Genomic DNA, 13,216 nt, shown 5'->3' with positions numbered 1-13,216 from the left:
ACCTGTGGCCGCTATTTTAAATGTGGTGAAAACCATACCACACCATGATATGGTGGGGTTCAAACCACGCCACACCACAACCGAACGAATGAATTAAGTGTGGCATCGTTTATAACCCAATATAAACCACGCTTCTGAATACCGCTTATAATGGGGAAAGGAGGATCAAATACTTAGATCATTTGGTCAAACAGACTTTCTGACACCATAACAATGAACCGTTGAATCTAAAAGATTAATTTATGAGGTGAGGTCCCTGAAAAGAATTTTTTTTTTTTAATACTTTAACATATCTCTCTTTTATAACTAGCAATTTCTGTATTTTCTAATCACAAAATTCTGTTTATTCCCTCATTTGTCTCTTAATCTATAACTGTAGATTCTACCACTATAATTATGCTAGAACAAAGATAACCATAGGTTTTTCAATAAAAAAAAAACCGAATTGGTTGTAAGTGGTCCTTATTTATTTAATTTTTATTTTTAGACAAAAATTATAATACATTCTTTAATATGACAAGCAAAGAAACTAAAAACAGACTCTTCTCAGTGTCATGCTCTCAGCTGCAATACAAATTAATATTTTATACAATATAATGGTGATTAATCTTAATACTGACGTGTGCAATTAATACATTCTTTATGTGTGATTATATATCTCCAATAATAATGCCGATGCTTGCTTTGGATTCACATCCACATTTACATCTGATTTTTTTTTCTTTTTTTTTTTTTAATTTCTCCTCCTCTCCACTCTACCTTCTCTGTCTCCTATTGGACGCTTCATCTTCTAGAAAAAGAATCAATCATTCTGTCGGTCCAATAAATTCACACCACTGGGTTGGAAAAAGAGAAGAACACTGACACATTCTCTGATCAGTAGGAATATAAGAGAAGATGAGAATAGAGAAGAAGGGCAGGGTAGGAAAATTGGAAAAAGGAAAAAAAAAAAACATTTAGGACGCCTACTGGCACTTAAAAGTTTGATATTTGATCAAAGTGAACTCTGTAGCTGAGATGATCAGTTGGCATCTCTCCCGGTAAGGAGATGCATTTATATACCTGGTAAAAGGCTGATCCAATCCAGTCTAATCAGTAAAAAATTAAGTTGGATCAGATTAGGTTAAGAGTTAACCCACTGATCCGATTTTCAGATTAAATTGGTAGTGATGGCAATATCATCTGTCCCCGTGAGGCCCTGCCCCGCCCCGCCTCGGTCCTGAACCTGAATCCACCTAATATATATTATATAATATAAAATAATTAATATAAAAAATAAATTTATAACTATACAAGTAAGAATGATTGGGGGTGGAGTGGGGCAAATTCGAAAATCCCTATTCTTGATATCTGGGCTGGGGTCTTGAGAAGCTCATATTATCTGAACATGGCCCACAGTGGTAAGAACGTCCTATTAAGTAGTTATATAAAAAATAAATTTATAACTATACAAATAGGAATGATTGGGGTGGAGTGGGGCAAATTCGGAAATCCCTATTCTTGGATATGATATCTGGGCTGGGGTCTTGAGAAGCTCATATTACCTTAACATTGGACTACAGTGGTAAGAACGTCCTATTAAGTAGATATGATGGGTAGCTCTACCACTTTCGGTGAAATATATTTATAAATCGTAATAATGGTACATTATCAGTATTAGTACTAGGAGTGTCAATGGGCGGGTCCTGTCCAAAATCAATTTGGACGGATTAGAGAGACCAATAAGAAATATTGAATTGGATCAATCCATTCTAAAGTATTTATTGGATGGGATTGGACCTGGTCCATCCATAATAAATATATATTGGATTGGATTGGGTTGAGCCGATATATGGTCCATTTAAGAAGATTAGTGTCTCTCATCACAGCAAGTGGGCTTTGGAGGATGGTAGATGTAAAGCGAATTAAAACCATAATGGGGGTATTTTGCCGTCGTTAGGCCCAGAGTGAACACCAACAGCCCGTAAAATGGGCTTCCCTTCCCCTGAATTTATATTGTTCTCCTGATGGAGCCTTGGCTGCAACTCATGTCTGCCCAGGCAAGGCAAGGTTTAAAGGGTGACTTAGTTATATTTCTTCGTTTTGAAACTCCAGAGAGACTCAAGGCTGGATGCAGGTTGTGAGGCTAGAAATCATGCAAACCTAATCCCTACACATTTTCTTAAAAATCTGTGCAATACTTCGCATATTCATGTATGATAATTAATACATAATGAGAAATTTGATTTAATCAGAAATTGACCTGTCACAAAAGTTGTAAACTGAATTCAATCTTATTACTTGGGTTAAACAGCAATCTTTCTTACCAACCGTGAATTATGAATTAAGCCCAAGAAGCTCCAGCACTTTATATTGGCCCTGGGCCAGGATCGGATTCAGCCCAACCAATCCCAATCCCAGTTGCAGAACTGTAACTGACAATATAATTCGGACATGTCTACTGGTCAATTCAACAACCCTGTTGGTTCGATTGGAAGCATCAATGTTCCTATCCATGGCTGTTTCCTTTCCTCCTTTTAAAGGAAAGGATGAAACATGAAACGACTTCTCAAGGACATGGAAGGCTATTCCACATATGATCATTGAAGATATTACTCTGTCAATGAGCGTTTAGCGGTCTTGAAAACTGGGATATAATAAAGACATCTACGATTCATTTAATTTGTCATTTGGTTAGGTTGGTCTGTTATTTGTTAAGTAAAGAAATTTTCAAGGCTTGAGTCTTGAGTCTTGACTTATTGAGGGGGAGAAGCGTGCTGAGTGGTTTCGGGGTTCCATAACTTAGCCATTTATGTCGATACAACATTCTGTTTCCACCACAAAGGTGAATACTGAACACAATAAAATAGGTAGGACCGTAGGAGTGATGACGTCAAAAGCCCATCTTTTGGCTTTGTCAATTTCTTAGGTGTATGCAACTTCACCTGGCAACTAGTCAGTAACTGCATGCACCCTGTAGCCCTAAAGATTCTTTTTTGCTTTCATCATCAATTTAGATATGGGTTGAGCACAGTTTCATCAACTTGACTTTGGTTCACGGATTTGATCGATTTGGGCTCCGGCATTGAGTTGAATCAACTTGGTGGCCAAATATTCAGATCAATTTTTGTTGATGAATAATCACCTTTAGCCCCCTTAAACTTTACACATGATTCATGGAGGATATTTTAATAACCTTGCACCAGCCATGTCAAAATGACTGAAACGGCCTTTAATAGGTGCATGAACCAGGATGCTCTACCCACATCCACGCGAGATGGGATCATGGGATGGGCTCCCCAACAGACTGCGCCCCACAGCCCGTTACCCCCCATGAATTTCGGAACATCTCCTCATATTTCCAATGCACGGGATGGATGGGCTATGGGTTGTTTCTGTGGGCCTGGGGTACCCATCCGAATACTATCTTAGACGGGATGAGGTCTCCACAGAGCGTGCCCCACAAACCATCACCAGGTCCCTACTAAAGAAATTGAATCAACAGCTAAATGCAGAGGTGCTTGGCTTGTGGCAAACTTGTGGTCCTAGGCTTTCAGCATATGGAACACATCATGCCCCCACAACTCAACAACCAGACTTAGAGAGAGAGAGAGAGATATGAACAAGTGCTCAGTAACGAGCATTGCCAAATTATTAGGAGTTACTTCTAAACTTCATACTTAGAGAAGAGCCAAAACCCTTTGCAGAGAGATGAACAAGTGCTCAGTAGGCACCACCTTTCCTTGAGAGAGATTTCATAGCTAGACTCCCCACTTCCTATTAAACAACAGAAAATTAATAGTAAAAAAAGCTTGGCACCAGAATCAGGAACCCTTCCTTTTCCATGCTGTTGAAAGGAAGCAAAGGAATCGGTAAATCCTTCCAAACGAAATCAGCCAAACAAAAGAAGATAAAGAATCATACTTGTTGGATTCATTGTCTAGTCTAGTCGAATTCTGCCAAATCTGGAGGCAATTTAATTAGAGACATTTCCTTCATCTTTAATTAAGGCAATATGAATCATTCCACTGACATGTATCTTCATTCAAATCATCAAATGGTGTGTCGCTGCATAATGAACATCCCATTGAGCATAACTATGCAATTCGTCTGACTTAAATAGAACTAATCTTTTTTTTTTCAGTACCAAACGATCACAGTCACACGGTGGCTTCTTTTAAGGGAGAATTTGTTAGATGAGTGGTCTAGCAAAGAATAAGAATTCTGGACGACCCACTCACAGACCTGCATGGGAGGAAAACATGTTTGGCACATAATCTTTTTCTTAAGTTGAATATAGAGATCAATAAGCCCCCCCTCCTGGCCTCCTGGGCATGGACAAAAGAGTAACTCTCCTCCCTAGACATGTTCTGACTTGTGAATTGAGAGCTTCAAATCTCATCTACAGACTACAGTGCAGGTAAGAAGAATCCAAATCATGGTGGGCAGGTAAACTCAAAAGCATTCATAGCATCCATGGCCAATTCAGAGGTTGCCTCTCTTTGACATACGGCTTGAATTGTCTGCATTATATCTCCACATGGCTAAAACAGTGTAAGTGGCGTGGAAAAGAGATAGAATGGACCCACTTAGAGTAGAAGGCCCATTTTCTCTCCAAATTATCCCCCAACAGAATATGGGTTGTGGTTGAGTGCGTGAGGGGCCCAGAAACCCACCTACCACCTTAATCGTCAGTCAATTTGTTTGATCCCATTTTAGTTATTTTCATGGTTAGGGGAATATTGGGTTGGCGGGAAAAAGGTGAGGCGTGGAAGGAAGACTGTGTGGCTGTTGCTTTGTATTGCAGACTAGAATGGACCAATCTGACTGGAATCGATATTCGATAATGAGGACTGAGGACTGAGGGGCACTGCACGGCACCTGAGTCCTGACCCATCACATGACCCGAGACTCTCAACTGAACCATTTAAGTCCTGAAGAGAAGAAGAAGAAGAGTTTGGGTTTGGGCAGTTGGGCTGCCTTGCCCGAGAGGCAAGAGGGCAACCAATCACGGGAGTAACAACCACCCACCTCAACTTCAATCTCTCTCAAGTCCGAGGCGCCAACCAACTGGCCAATTGCCAACTTTCTCATCGCTGTTTCCCACTGAATGTACTTGTTTTGTCTTTCTTCTCGGTTTTCGCCCCTTCCGTCTCGGGATCCCTTTCTCATTCATCCCCTTGGCTCCGCTCCTCTTTCAAATCTTAATTCGGCTGATGCTCAGCTTTGGGGCCATGTTTATTTGAAAGTTGAAACCAAAGCCTTTGCTTACAGAAAACGATGATATCCACGTTGGAAAATTTAATGTTTTAGAAAACGATAAACGATAATATGTTTGGAATTGTTTTTCTATAAAAAATAGTATTCCAAGTTGCACTTTTTGAAATTGAGAAGGTATGGTTTGGAGAAATGTCAAAATTGATTCTTTCTCCATTTAGAGCTCCTTGCTGTTAATAATACATGATGTGGGCTACTGAGCACTTGTTTGACAGCAACATTTTCAAACAAAAATAAAAAAGACACCGTTTTCTCCAACCCACACATATACAACACATTTTTCTTAGCATCAATGCCAAACATATACTAAGAAAATGGTGTTTACTGATATGTTATTTTCTCATAAAAAAATGTTTTTTTTTTGGACTGTTGCTGGTTGTTGCCATATAAACATTTTTTAATATCATGCACATTAACATTAGGGTTGTTCACGGGTCGGGTTGGGTTGGTTTACTACGATTTTTTCAACCGACCCGACCTAGTCGGGTTACCTGACATAGAAACTGAAACTGACCCAGTGTTAAGCAAAACCGACTTAGTCGGTTTGAATCGGATTGGGCCGGTTTCAGTTCTAAGTTCATCCTTGTGATAAAATCTTGCTAATTTTAAAAATAGTCATAAATTGAATACCATTTCAACCATCTCCTATGATAAAATTTAAATGAAAAGTTAATCACAAAAGTTGTTCATTAATCACTATTCACTAATCCAAAGTTTCTTGCAACCATTCAAAAACTAGGTGGACTAATGGGCTTTGGAACTTCATGTTTGAACTAAATCAGTTTGGTTCGGGTTGGTCCGGATTGATCAGTTTGGTCGGGTTGGGCTTTCTTATAAACAGCCCTAATTAACATATCATTACTAGCAACCGTAAAAATAAAAAAAAAAAAAACACCAACAAAGGTGTTTTCTTAAATCATAATTTCCTCAACGTTTTTATAAAACATATAGCCAAATGGTGGTAGATGTACTCTAAAAAATTTTCTGACACGGTGCTGATGTAAAACTGTTTTTCAAAAGGTAAAACGATATTGACTCCAAACACTAATTGCGCATCAAAAACCTCTATGGAGCTTGTACCTTGTACTCGAGAGTCGAGAGTGCAGACAGAAACAAAGGCTGAATGGCGAGGCTGAATGGCGCAATGCACTCTAATACCAATGCAATGATCCGGCTTCCGGCCCACGGCTGGAAAAGAGAGACGACATTGGGCCCGATGTAATAATCCGGTCCAGGGCTTGAAAGCAGAGGACCATCATCAATGCCAATGGTGTAGAGACATATAGTCATATAGCCAAATGTGGTGTCAGCTTTTCTTTTACTAAATAAAAGATGGCTGAGTCAGCATATATAATTGGCCATGAGCTGAAGTGGGTCTATGGGTTTGGATCGGCCCAAATTAAGCATGTGTGAATTGGGATCTGCTCCTCACATAGGGTGCCTCACAACAACCTCACATGCATATCTTATCATGGATTGGGAACACTTCCCATAAATAATAACACATAAATACAGAAGATGTTCTCAATGCACGGTAAGATGTGCCTGTGAATCAGTGTGAGGTGCCATGTGTAAGGAGAAGATCTGGTCTCAGCGTGTATTTTATTCTATAGATGTTTTGTAATATATGTTTATCAAAATATTGCATATTATTATCAAATTAGTATTTTTCTCATCATATTCATCCGTATACATTGATATTTACAAAAGTGAGTTTTAGTTTATATCAGTACCAACAATTGAGAAAAGCTTCATTTTAGATCATTATACATTTATTCACTCATCCACTGATATAATACCTAATGTCACCTATTGGTCATCAAACAGTTAATCAAATGCTTTACTCGATTTTAAAGAAAAATAAAATACAAATATTTATTTAATAAACGAAAGTTAAACCAAACAAAAAATATATTTACAAATAAAAGCACATAAAAACTTGTATAGCTTTACAAATAAAAATACAAAAAACGTTTATATGCATATATTTGTAAACGTGGTAATATTCTAAGGTTTGATTTGATTGGACGAAAGAAGGATTTATCCACACTCCACAAGATTGTAAGTGAATATGGGTAGATTGAGACCCATATTTTACTTACTGAAACACGGTTGGGATCACAATCTGATGATGTGACTCACAAAAGAAATTTACATGAAGCACTGCCATGGTCCCGATAAAAATTTAAGAAATGATCCATGAAATGTGATGTAAATTATCTGTTGAGAGAGAGGTGAGAGGAAGAGGAACATGGAAGAATAGAATAATAAGGATGTTTCGGAGAGGTTGCCAGTTGATGAACAAGTGAGTACGTACAAGGGACAATACATATATATGTGTGATGCAATTTAGATACGATGTATCACTCACATCATATTTTTCATATATGGGTTGTTGGGTGTTGGAGTTATTACATGGATCTTCGTACATCAATAAAGTCATCTATTAAAATCGACGGTGTCGTCTTTCTGGTTTCCTTTTAAAGGCATTTGTCTTTTTTATGTTTTTTTTTTAATTTTAAAATTTAAGATCGAATAAAATAATTCAAGTGTTTGATCATTTTTTTTTAATTTTAACCTTTTTCATTAACTCACCATTATGCCATTAATTCTTCTTTTCAATAACTCATGCCAATAATTCTCTCTCCTCTCGATCACCCCATTAAATTGCCTAAAATTTATTAACTTTATTTATATTTATATCCATTTGAATTTAACTATAATTTTATATACATTAGATATATTTATATTAAACTATAATTATTAATAAAAATTAATTATATTGAAATGAAGTTATTCAATGATATATTATTAGTTTAAATAATCTACTACCATTTAAAAGATAATTAATTAATCAAATGATTTGCATTTTAGAATAAATATTATTTATGTCACCTAACAAATAAAATTGATGTTTTAAAAACTAATTTAGAGGATGAATAGTTTTTGCCTTTAGGTCATAGTTCAACAGTTCAATTGTTTGGGTTGGACAAGTCAAACCATGACAAGTCATCCATCTATATATGTAGAATATAAAGTTTTATTTATTTTTAATTTTTTTATAAATATAAGAGCCAAAAATTGAAATTTTATTATTTCCAAATGGAATATAAAGTTTTCCAGAAGTTTTCAATACATTTTATATTGTTACATATAACCTAATGACAGGGTCAAAAGGGTCAATGGTTCAATTACCCAAGTTCGCATGATGGTTTGAATGGCTCAACTATCCGAGTCAATGGCATGTTGAAAACATTGAATAAAACATCATAATAATTATATTCCATTTGGAAATAATAAAATTTAATTCGCTATAAAAATGATTCAGTGAGATAAATAAAATAAAAATAATTATTAGTTGTTGTTATTGATAAAAAAAATTATTAATCTAAAAAATAATTTAATTAATAAAAAGGAATAAGATAAATTAAATGTTAATATCAATTTAAAATTAAACAAAACTATCTAACAATTATTAGTTTTATAATTAATTTTAACTAATTTAAAACCAACTTAAGTTCTACTAAAAAAATAAAAACTTAATATGGTTAATTAAATTTAATAGGGATTAATAAAACAAAAATTAACATAACCCCCTATTGTTATTAAAGTTTGGAAACTCAAGCCTAACCAGTGGAAAATCTTTGATTGAGTTGGCTCAAGCTCGGGTTGGACCCAACCAAGTTGCACTACTAGTGCCTTTTGCCTCAAATTCTTTTAATAAAGTCCGTGCATCACATGGGTCCTTGCTAGTGAGGATTTATGTCGTGATATTATATTCTTGAAGACTCACTGCCTAAGAACAAGGAACTAATGGTTGGTTATGAAAGTTTGAAGAGGAACTAGTTGGAAAAGTTGGGAAAAAATGGCTGATCTCTTAAAAGGGTTGTGTATCCTCCAGAGATGGATTATGCCACAATAGTATTTATGATAAATCTGATGTTTAAGAGAAATTGAGAGAGAGAGAGAGAGAGAAGGCAAAGAGGGGTTTGATGAAGAATTAGTTGAGAAAGTTCGGAAAAATGGCCAGATCTCCTAAAAGGGTTGTACTACATATCCTCCAAAGAGGGATCATATTGATGTTACTCGATCCGAGGTGTTCCGAACTGAGGTTGCAGTTAGATAATCATGTCAATTAGATGAAAACCATGCAACAAGATTTGAAACCAAGAACAGTCAGAGCCCACGGAGTTATTCCCCGGTTAGGTACTCCGACTCTCAAGTTAGTGAGAAGAATGGGATGTCGGGCAGAGCAGTTGAGAGAACAATGTTGGTCTGAGCAGAGTAACAGTGGATACTAGAAAGTCAAAATGTCCCTTACCTTAAGCGGGAGTTACCTTTTTATAGTCGAAGATCCGTGTCCTATTCGGATGAGACTTCTGTGTCGTCGGGATGGGGCTGTTTGTTGAGGTCTTCAAGATAAGACCTAATCCCCGTCGGAGCTTCTTTATCTATGTGATGCTCTCCTGTCTTGATCACGCTTATCCAATTGACATGGTATCAACGCGGCCAAAGAGATAAAATGACTACAGAGGTGACATGTGACATGTGGGGCCAACTCAACCATAACCCAAACACATACTACCTTAGTTCTTATAGAAAGTGAGGTCTAAGAGACATTGAGAGAGAGAGAAAGAGAGATTTATATTCTACTTTGACCTACGCATGGTGACCTAGGTTGGTTATTGGAGAGTAGACTTGATTTTTGGCTTGGGTTGGTTTAAACTAGGACTCTGGAGATTTTCAAGTCTATGCTCTTAGAATCACTAGCTTGGTTGATGTACACCACTCACAAATTCCGGCCAAAGTAATTAAAAATTATACACATTTTAATCGAAAAAATCTATAATACGGGAAATACATAGTATCGAAAGAACTTTTACCAATCAAACCCCATCTGTAAACTTTGATAAATATTGTATGACTTATTTTGGTATTTGGTGTCATGCACCACTAATACCTCCTCTTTCCCTAAGTCGTTGATTGCAAGACTAGATTCCACATCAATTCTAGAATAAACAACCACTCCTCGATTGGTTAATAAATATGTTATATGACTGATTGACTGGTTACGATGTTTATGATACCATTTGATTAGTCGTTATCTTAGTACTCTAACCCGTTTTAATCATTTATATAAACCTTTGAAAATGGCATGTGTATAATGATAAAGTTTGTGAGAGGTGGGGACGACCTATATAATTCAAAATGTTGGGACAACATTTTGATGACGATGATTACGTTTGTGATATGTCCCCACTCCCCACCTCTCTGCATATTTTATCTCTAGGTTTATATAAAAGAGTCTGTATAGACAAAAAAGTTGTGTATATATAGGTTAGATTTACCATATCATCCTTCCACATGGAAGGTGATGGTATTTAAGCTACCTCCTTATGTGTAAAAATATTCAATCAAAAGAAAATAGTAAGTTTTCAAACTGTTAAATACTTGTACACCATTAGAGCAGTGATGATTGAAAATTAAGTTCTCTATCTATGGATTTGAATGTCCATCATCGACATCGACGCATCAGTCCTATATCATATATTCATATTTCAAGTAAAGGCTTAATATATATAATCAAATTTGATATTATATAATTAAATTTAACTTTTATCATAAATTAAGACAAAATAAATAAATGTTTTATATACAGTAGTGGAAAGGGCGCTTGGGCATGTGTTTGGTAAAGGCATAAGTTCGACATTTATAATCACATTTAACCACTTTTATGAACTGCACCAAAAATTAGGGCAAATTTCCACTTAGATTTGATTTACAAAATAAAATATTGAAAAGATTCCCACCTAGTTGTAACCAATATCAGGCAGACGTGCCATATCATGCCCGGGGAGTAAAAGGATTCAGAGTCGATTGATTGATGGAATGTGTGTTGCAGTGTTGGCTGCTCCTAATCCAGCTCACGACACTGGTTTATTTGGGGTTCACCTTTCCTGGGATGCAGTAAAACTGTAAAACTGTGAGTGTATTGATGTGGCCCCATCTAATTCAAGCTGGGGCCATAGCAATGCATTTTTATATAGTATTTGGTAATACAAAATTTATCTCTGTATTCCTCCTTCTGGCTTCGTTTATTTATAAATTTCTCATTTATTTGGCTAAATGTTTTTTGAGAAATATTTATTCGAATAAGTTCATTTATTCATATTGTTTGATTTTCAGATAAATAATATAATAACCTTTTTATCCGTAAAAAGTTAATGTTAAAAACGATAAATTTGTCCCATCATGTTTTATAAGTTTTAGCCTATGTGAAAAAAGTAGTTAATTACCCACTTTAAGTTTTATTTAGTTAAATGAAACTCTATTTACCATGGAGCTCAATATTGATGCAAAAAAAAAACATTGTAAAGTTAGTCAATAGTAAATCCATTGACTAACTTTGCCCCTCTTATTTATCGATAAACAAATGGGGCCTTAGAGGGATGTCAAGTAGCCATGTGTTTTGGGCATTTGAAAAGAATTGATTTTAACAACCTTATTGATGAGGGGTAATTTGACCCTCTAATTATCTTGCACCACGTGGCACTTCCAAACCATTGCATAATACCTCTCACCATGTAAGGCAGAGACGTGTCCTCACCAAGTCCGTTGAAACCACCTTGGCTCTACCTCAGACGTTTTGAGAGGCTGCGAGTGCCCAACATCACCTTGGCAGAGCAAACTAGAGACCTCAATAGGAGCAGACTGAAGACATTGGTAGGAGGGCCAACCTCCTGCCGAGTACTCATCGACTTGACCAAGGTCTGAGGTGGCGACCAACTTCCGCTACGTGCGATTTATCATTTCTAATTCCTTTAGGACCACATCGCCTAATCGATATATAGAGTTGACTTTTGTGTTGTCCGCTTCGGAGATAATTGGATAAGCCTTATCACTATCCACTAAAACCACCTCCAAGTGTGGCGAGCCGATAAGCCACGTTTCCCTAGAGATCTCGAACATGCTACGTGAGACCGTATCCATATAAAAGCTCCTCCTTCACCTGTAGAAGGTATGTGCAATTGTGGACTGAATTCATTCTTGCATTCTAAGCTCTCTTACTCTCTTTTACTCATATTGTTGATTTAAGCATTAGAATGCTCACCTCGAGTAATCTGACACTGTTTTCTTATATCTTGGCCTACTGACTTCACCAGCCCAACGACCAAACTGTCTTACAGTAAAAAACTGCCAAATCGGACACCATCAAAACACTTTCAAACTCAAAATCCCAAGTCTAAAATTGGGGAATTTTGCTTTTGGGTTTTGATACCAGAGAGTCATCCAAACCGAACCTAATTTGGCGAGGCTATCATCATCAGCGTAACTAATCCCCTAGTCCCAACTCCAGGGGTTGCTACTTATGACAACATGAAACGACACTCCAAAGTGTTACCAACCAACCATGCATCCAGCACTATGAAGGCCCTACAAGGTGACATATAGCCCCACTAAAGTCCCTAGAAATGCTCAAACTTGTAGTTTGTTCAATAAAACAAGTATATAACCCATAATAGCTACTATTTATAAAGAGTCTTTGATACAACTATTTATTAAGAGGTAAAAAAAAAAAAAAAGTGCAGAAACAATACAAAGGCTGATCGATCGAGACACTTAATGTAAATAAGAGTCTCATATCGTTCTTTCACTTTTTATCTTTTTAGTCGGCGACTGTGATCTCTTTTTCATGGCTTTGTCGATTCATTCTCTTCTTCCTTACAGTCACGTACTCCAACGATTCCTGATGCCCCCCGGCCCACCACCTATATCATCCCAGAGATTTTAAATATTTATCTTCATCGCAGCTTGCTCTGAGATGATGCACATCGATCCTTGTGATATTGTGATCTTATCTCCCTGTAAGTCCGATTACTAAGAATTAGAAATTCTTCAGTCGACCCTCTAGTTCTATTTGAGCTTGTCTTATTACTAAGAAATAGAAATTCAGCTTCAT

The sequence above is a fragment of the Nelumbo lutea genome, chromosome 5 (assembly GCF_056320005.1).
Source record: "Nelumbo lutea isolate HS-2025 chromosome 5, American lotus-T2T, whole genome shotgun sequence".
Lineage (NCBI taxonomy): Eukaryota > Viridiplantae > Streptophyta > Magnoliopsida > Proteales > Nelumbonaceae > Nelumbo > Nelumbo lutea.
Note: the sequence above shows the minus strand (reverse complement) of the source record.